This window comes from Lactuca serriola, chromosome 5, assembly GCF_051521515.1.
Source record: "Lactuca serriola cultivar US96UC23 chromosome 5, Lser_US96UC23_V15, whole genome shotgun sequence".
Lineage (NCBI taxonomy): Eukaryota > Viridiplantae > Streptophyta > Magnoliopsida > Asterales > Asteraceae > Lactuca > Lactuca serriola.
The window spans coordinates 203695347-203703891 of NC_136412.1; positions in this window are offsets into that span (position 1 = coordinate 203695347).

The following is an 8545-nucleotide window of genomic DNA, read 5'->3' on the forward strand; positions in this document are numbered from 1 at the left end:
GGGAAATTTATTAAATAGAAATTTTAAATAGTAAAACCAATATTTATTATTTTATGTGAGTTTATTTCCAAGAAATTTGAAATAAATAATAGACAATGAATAAATCTCACACCCCAGAACCAAGGATGGCAGAAACATTCGGGGGTGGAGGACTTCGTGTATAGTATCACAAAAAGAGTATAATAGTGCTCAAAGTAAACACAACCATCATAAGTATAATTGAAAAAAGTTACACCATAGTATGAGCTTATATGTTTAAAATTCAATTACATAATGATGACAAAAACGAAATGTTTGACGATTTAACGTCCCATCCTCAGAAGATGTTGATTTTCTTGATTCACTGAGAATACAAGTAATTTCGAAAAAGTGTCAATAATTATGTTGGTGATTTCATAAGCTTTTGGATGAAGAGTTTGAAATCCTTTGTTTGTAAATGTAATGTATACCCAAGAAAAATCCCTTATTTTTCTTAATAAATGTTATGTAGTCTTAGATCCCAAGACCAAGTGATAAAACCCCTTTTTAAAGTAGAAGTTCCGGTAAACTATAAGTGTCGTTATCACCCTATGTGAGTTGCTATAACAATACTATAACAGAGATGCCTGCCACGACGTTCATCAGGCACCGGAAATGAAATGACACTTGTCACCCACGATCGGCCGATCAGACTGTCTTAGCAGCATGGGTGTGGGTTGTCAACCCCGATATAGATCTATACACAATTATCACGCTCTCCCTACAGGAGACTCTGTTTATAACTATTTCAGGAATTTTAAACAGTACTCTAAGAGTACAATGAAGACATGTCTCACAATTTGCGATAACGAGTTTACGTGTAGTATGCGTGTAAAACCTTTTCTATGGTGGAAATTGAAATCCCCTTTTTGTGTAGTATGTTTGAAATGTGAAATCCATAAACTATACGTATTATAGTTTACCATATAGTAATAGAAAATCCGTTTGTATTGTGGTAAGACCCTTGATGTGTATGTAATAGTTTGACAAATACCTAACTATACTTATTATTTTTCATCTTGTATTATTTGTAATTACAAAGGACTCTTACATTTCAGAGACTATTTTCTGTTATATAAGTTTAGCACAACAGAAAACACATGCATAATATGAAGTCATCAAATATTACACTTTGCTCAACATGTTACAAAGTGTTATTAAAATTGTAAGCTGTTAACTCATTTTTAGCTTTTCTACACTATTTTAGAAAAATCATAAAAAATCATACGAAGTCAAAAACTAGATTTGTAAACTTTGAGAGTTTAGAAAATATGTCTAGTTTGTTCATTAATTTTATTATGACTTTTAGAAGTCTCTAACTTGTATGAAAATGTTCATATTCACAGACTGGTCTAAATTTGTTTCTGAAAAGATGGGCAGTTTTGTAAAAATCACCATAAATTGTAGAAAATTCGTATGGAGATGTGCAAGTAGTCATTTTAAAGGTATAAACATGAAATATTTGCACATAGAATAGTTTTCAAACAAAAATGTTTAAGATGGTCAAAACAGTCTGTGATTAGGACTCAACTTTTCTGTGAAGAGCTGAAGTATGAGATTGAGTTCTTTTAAGGTGATTTAACTTGTATCCCCCCTAAAACTTTAAGAAAAAATGAAAATGTAGGGGTATGAACTCACCTTGAGTGATTCCCTGAGATGAATGTGGAAGAAAAGAGGTTTCCAAGTCAAGAACACTTGGGAGGTGCTTGTAGATTTGAAGATCCTAGGCACAAATATGACGATATTTGTGTAAGAGATTCATGGTTTGAGTAGAGAAGTATTGAGTACTCAAGTGTAGGATGAAGATACTTACCAAAACTAGAGGAGAATGCTCAAGAACAACCTTGAAATCTCGAGTTTAGAGAAATAAAGTGAGAGAGGGAATTGGGTTTGCTTTTTAGTGAAGAGTGAGTAAGGTGGGAGGAGAGATTTGGAATTTCCCAAATATTTGATCAAGATAACTTGCTGGAAAAGTTTGTGAGAGGACAAATAGTTTACTAGATAGGGATGAATAGTGACTGAGGGTGGTCATAGAGTGGGTATGGGAGGTAGCTTGTGTCTTTGCTTTATGGAAAAGTCAGCACTACACCTCAATATCTTACGCAATAGATTTTATTCTTGGACATAGATTTCCCTCAAAATGTGATTACATTATGAATATTTAGGGTCTTACATGCCAAAATATGAGTTTGGGTGAATATCCCATGTTAAATTCATGAAAAACGAGCTTAAAACGCGAAAAGGATCGAAAACCGAGAAAAGAAGGCGAACTTCCGAAGTCTGAGGTGAAGGTTCGGTACTTGGTACTTAGAACCGATGGTAGGTTCGGTCTATGGGCTAGGAACCGAAAGTGGGCTGATCCGAGAAATCTCGTAGGCGAAGGTGCTATGTGGGAAGCGAAGGCGAAGGCAGGCGAGAAGCGACGGCGAAGCAATCCGAACCGAAGGTGGGTTCGGTTCTTCATAGGGGTCGGTTCGGTAGGGCAGTTTCGGTTCGGAAGAGACCTTTGGTTTTATGCAGTTCGGTTATAAGGAAGCTTCGACTTCGGCTCTTAGGGTTTCGCTTCTAAGAGGCTCGGTTCCATTAGGGTTTCGGTCCTATAGGGCCGTTTTACCAATAAACTTCCCGTTTCGCGCGGTTTTTGACTAAGTTAAGGGTCGGGATGCCCTGAATGATTATGAAAATTTGAGAGAGGTTATGAGAGAGATTTGAGAGAGATTTGAGAGAGAATTGGGAGAGAGAGAGAGGTAGAGAGATTTGTCAACCTCATTAAGACTCGTTATGAGTGTTATACGTCCCTGAAGGGTATGAAATAACGTTTTATCGAGTAGTTCCATCACTTACCCTGATAAGGATTTAAGAATTTTGAACATACGAACTCTCCAAGTGATAACTTCTTATTAAAATAGTGAGTTGTACTGTAGTAACATAATGTAAACCCTAATATACAAGGGTTAATTGAGTTGACCGGTTTGACTTGTTGACTTTATTTGACTTTGAGTTGACCAGAAAGTGACGGTTATCACATCATCCCCCCGTTAGAAGGAATTACATCCCGAAATTAGTGTTTTGACTGGGACTTCAGGCGTTTGTGAAAAGGTGAGGGAATTTCACTATTAGAAAACAGGCCTTTAATGACGCGTAAACAATGACACTCGCTGATAGAGGACGCGCATTGGTGCGTGCCCTAAAATATAATGTCAGTTTTGCAAAATTTGAAGAAAAGAGGATACGCATTTGTGCGTGCCCCAAAATTAATGTCCAACGAAAAAAAATAAAAACACGGAAGGCACATAAATTTAAGTGGGCGTCGTGTAGAGATGTCGCTTTATAAAATTTTAATAAGCGCGTCCCTCTTTAATGCAACTAAGGGGGAAAACCAAATCCCAAAAAATTCAAGTACCCACCTTCCCAAAAAATCTAACCTCACAATATCTTTCATGGAGTCGGCGATTAGGAGTCTACGAATCTTCAAACTCGAAGTGCCGGCGATTTTAAGGCTTTTCTTGTCCTCGATATCAAAGAAGAACTAGGGTTTTTACTTTTTATGATCTAGACCTCACAAGTTCGCACCCATGAACTAAGGATTTTATTAGCCAATAGCATTCATTTTCACTATAGTTGGTTCATCAGCCAATCGCCAACCACTGCTCGCAGCACTTGGCCGTCGTCAGTTTTCCGATTCCGCCGACGATTATGCCAAGAGAAACTACGCCATCAATGTGTCTGAATACAATACCGTCATTGGAGCTCTCACTTCTCAAAGAAGGTATGTCTCTCGCTGCTCTTTTTCCATTTCTTACTTAATCAACAGCAGCACACCCTTTTTCACTCCTCTCTTTCTCTCTCTACAAACAACCAAGAAGCAGCAACAGCAACACAAGAAAGATGGGTAAAGGAAAAGGACAGGGTTTTCTGCTTGATTCCACTGTTCACATTGATTTTCTCATCTAAATTTGAATTGTTTATGTTGATTTCATCTGTAAGCTAGGGTTTTCTGCTCGATTCCTCTATTAACATTGATTTTCTCATGTTTGGCACATGATTGAAGGTTGAAGGAGCCATGGAACAATGGTACATCTACTATTCTTGTTATAATGGCACAGACAAGGTATATTCAATTTCTCAACTAGAATATGTGTGTTTGTGTATGTGGGTATTGAAGTTAGTTACATGACTTTTGTTCATTTTCTGATGTTGTTCCTAATTTTTGAAGGCTTCTGGAGCTTCTATCTTCCGTCTTAATGCCTCATTTCCAATAAAATCTCAAGGGTAGGTCAACCATACTCTTTTGGGGAAGTTATCCACTACTGTTGTCTGTTGCAAGTGACTAACACTTTCTTTTGTTACAGAAAGCTTTCACTATCGTAAGGGGCCCTCTAATTGATGAAGTGCACCAACAGTTAATCTCCTGGATATATCAGGTCACCCGTGTATACAAGGAGAAGGAACATCCCTTACTGTGACATTTCTCTCTATTTATTATAATCCTAGCCGATCCATGTGAATTTCATGTTTTAACCTTTATTGGTCCTTCTACACAGGAGACTTGAAAGTGGGTTTTGCTTCTAGCCTTGCCACCAGCTACTTGGTTCGACCATCTTCTGGACTTCGCTTCCGTTCTAGGTTTTGTTTCTCTCTTTCTCTTGAACACCGTATGATTCATCTTTATTATCTTTTATTTTTACATGATTTGAAAGAACGAAAGATTTTATATTCCAACTCATTTGATTCTTGCTTCTTTTCAACAAAAATTAGAGTTTCAATTTGGAATCCAGTTCATAAGGTCTGCTTAGATATTAGTCGTATTTCATATTAAACTTTCAATTTTTTTAACCCTTTTAACTTTAATCCATCTTCTAGCATTCTCTTCATGTGAATATATTTTGAAGCCCTATGTTTATTCTCTTTTCTTCATCATGTCTGGAATCGATCCAGGTAATGGGCTAGAACCCTAATTTCATTTCTAACTCTGTATTTTGAAAGTTTTTTTAATCAAATGTTTCACCTGTTAGTAAGTCCCTTCTCTTCCAAATATGACTTTAGTTTGTGTCTTTGTTATGTGATTTTGGTAAAACTTTCTCATTTTATGTAGCTACTTATCTTATTTAACTATAGCCTTATTTCTAAATAATATTTGTTTGTTTTTTGGAAGCAGTTATCATGTTAGCTAATTGGAGATTAGGATTAGTCTTAAGAGAGGACAAGACAAGAGAAAACCTTGAATTTAAGGTTCAAGGGAGGAGCCCTAGGAAACGAGAGAAAAGAAGTCTGATGTGTCGTTTGGGGGGAAGGCGGTGTAACCTACATCAATCGATGATTCTACCCGTTTTCTAACCGGCGCTTGAAACAAAGCAGAAGTTGGCGTTCCATGGTAACGACACTTTGTTTTCTGTTCTTATCAGCTATGATTACCGCCTCACCGCCCTCCAATACTATTTCTCTCGCTTTTCTTTAATTCCTCTTGCTTTCTTCTTTGTTCTTCCTTCATCTTGTGCTCCCCTGTTCTTACTAAGAAGCAAGTTTTGCAAGTTTTTCAGTGATATTAATTCTCAGCAAAATGTACTGTTTTTTCTCTCATCTAATTGCACATAATTACTAGGTTTTCAGGGAACCATTTATGGACAAAATTGTACAGAAGAAAAAACAGAGTTTATTTCACAAGCGCATTGAATTTTTCTACAATCGTCAACCTGATTTTAGAATCTACCGACAAAGAGAATTTAAAAGAAGTCGATTCTGGTTTCAACCGGAGACTGCAGCAACAGATGAGAAGTTCGCTGGAATGATTATTATTTTTTGTATCAAAAAGGTTGTTTATATTGCAGCCATGTTTCAGATTCTGGCTGTTTTTGTTGGACCAAGTGTGAGTTACTTGTGTCTGTAGTATTTATTTATTTTTGATTTTTGTTATCGTATCAAGTTTTTGATGTTTTTCAGTTGAGAAGGATTGTGTCCAAACAAGTAGGTCCCACTGAGTAGGTAATCTTAAGCGTTTATATATTTTATTTAATTAATAGTTTTTTTTAATTACGTCTTACTTCTAGATAGAAGGGTAAAATGGTCATTTAATTTCGTTAAGTATGGTTTTACTTTGTTTTCAGGGAAAGGCACAAGGGTGCATTACATGCCTATGTTGTTTTGCCAATATTGTTTCACCACTAATTTTCAACCCTCTAACAGGTGATTACTTTTTAAGAATAGTAGCATACATTTTTTTTAATAATTATAACCAAAACTAATGAATTTTATGGTTTTATACAGCTTTATTCTTATTTGACAATGCTCCATTTGAGTTTCCTGGTTTTAGTCTTGTGTGTGCTTCATTTGCTATGGTAAGAAATATATTTTTTTTCTTAATTGATTTTTGACATTTTATTGACCATAATCGAATATAAAAAAAATAAGAAAATCTCAGTTTTATGTTGGGTGTTACATAAAAATCACATTCTTTATTCTGTTGTGCATAAGAAAAAAAAACTCTAACTACTTTCTATTGAAGGCTAAATGACCATTTTACCCTTTTGTTTGACATTTTATTGACCATAATCGGGTATAAAGAAGAAAAAAGATTTCAGTTTTATGTTGGTTGTTAAATCAAAACACATTCTTTATTCCTTGTGGATCAAAAAACCTCAATAACTACCATCTATTAAATGACCATTTTACCCTTTTGTCTAGATGTTTGCGTTCATCCAGAGTGTCATGATCAGGGCCCCACCCCCACCTGTTCCAGATTCAAAACTTGACGACTCTTCCTCAGTGGAGGCTTAAACGATTCTAATCATGGTATTTTGTTTGTTGGCTTGGTATGGTGTATTTACTGTTATACCCATTCCATTCCTTACATTACTCAATCTTTGTTCACAGGAAAGTTAGAAAAAGGTGCTGTTTTGAAGGCCGGTTGCTCAAGGAAGTGGGCCAGGGCATTGTAAGATCAATAATGGAGGATGTTGGCATATGGTTATAAAAGAAATAGCTATGTAGCATAATTTTGATGGCATAGACAACTTGAAAATTATCCCAAAGTTTTGATGGTATCATTTAAACAGGAGGTAACTGTTATTTTCGTAAGTAGCATTAAGCATGCTAATTATCATCTTTTCCATATTTCTTTTGACTTGTTTGTCTTATTTGTGATTCTCTCAAGGCACGAGGCATAAGTTTTCTTCATCATTGCAACCCACCGATTATTCACCGTGATTAGAAGTCTTCAAATCTTCTTGTGGATAAGAATTAGACATGTTCAAGATGGGTAAGAAGAAGAAGAAGAAGAAGACCGAGAAAAGTGCTGCAGAGATTGCATTACTTGTTGAAAATGTGATGGTTGAACTTGAAGTTGTAGCAGAAGAAGATGCAGAGCTGAACAGACAATCAAAACCAGCTATTAATAAACTCAAAAAGTTGCCACTTCTAATTGAAGTACTATCTAAGTAAAGTCTTTTAGTTGCAAAAGTCAAATATATGTTACATAGTATTGTTTATATCATTTACCTTTTTTAAATTCTTAATGCAGGAAACAACTTCAATTAGAGTTTCTAGATCATGGAGTTCTAGAAGATCCTAACTGAGGTAGGTATAGAATCAACCAGGACTAATTATATGCCTTTTTTATGTTTTTATAACTAATTATTAGTTGTTCTTATCCTCTAGTTCCCAATTCATTTAGATCAATATGATAGAAAAGAGCAATTAAAGAAAAGTGGGCTTGGAAAGGCTATTATGTTCTTGTCAAAATCTGATGAAGAGACCACATCCAATAGAAAGCTTGCTAAAGAATTGGTTGACAAAGGGGTAAGTATATATGGATGCTGAATAAAATAAAAATTCCCTCTTATCTTGATTATCATTAAAATTATAAATGTAATAAGGTGCAGTAGTTTATTTGGCTGTGGAATGTACAGAAAGTTTCAAGTTTCTTGGGGCATTCCCTGTTCTATTGGAGATGGGTGTACTTTCCGTTTGCAGCTTGGAGAGTATGTCCTCTCTTGACATTGTAAGTTTGATTTGTCTTATCACTACCAGCCAATGGGAACAACCACCCCCGGCCTTCATCCTGACATCAGGAGGGGTTGTGTGCACTTGGGGATGGACATCTTTTGAACTTTTTACTCAACACAAGCACAGGGGAATTAACAGATAGGAAAATGTGTCACTTAGGAAAGAATTAAAAATGTTGTCACATGCTGCAAGAGATGCTGGACCCATTAGAGAAGCTAAGGACAAATTGGAGAAGTGAGTTGAAGAGCTGACATGGAGATTAGACTTTGAAAAGCATTTGAGGGTATATTTTTTTTTATTTCTTGTATCTAATTAGTTAGTAATTTTTTGTTACAACTTCTATTGATTTGTTTTATCTTTCCATGGGACGATTATTTGTATGACATTAAATTTTATGCAATGGATTGTATTTTTTGTATATGATATTTTATTTTCTATTATGAGACATTAAATACAAATTTAATTTGAAAATTAGTAAATCTATAAATAATATTTTTATTAAACATTTAAAATTATGATACGCAAA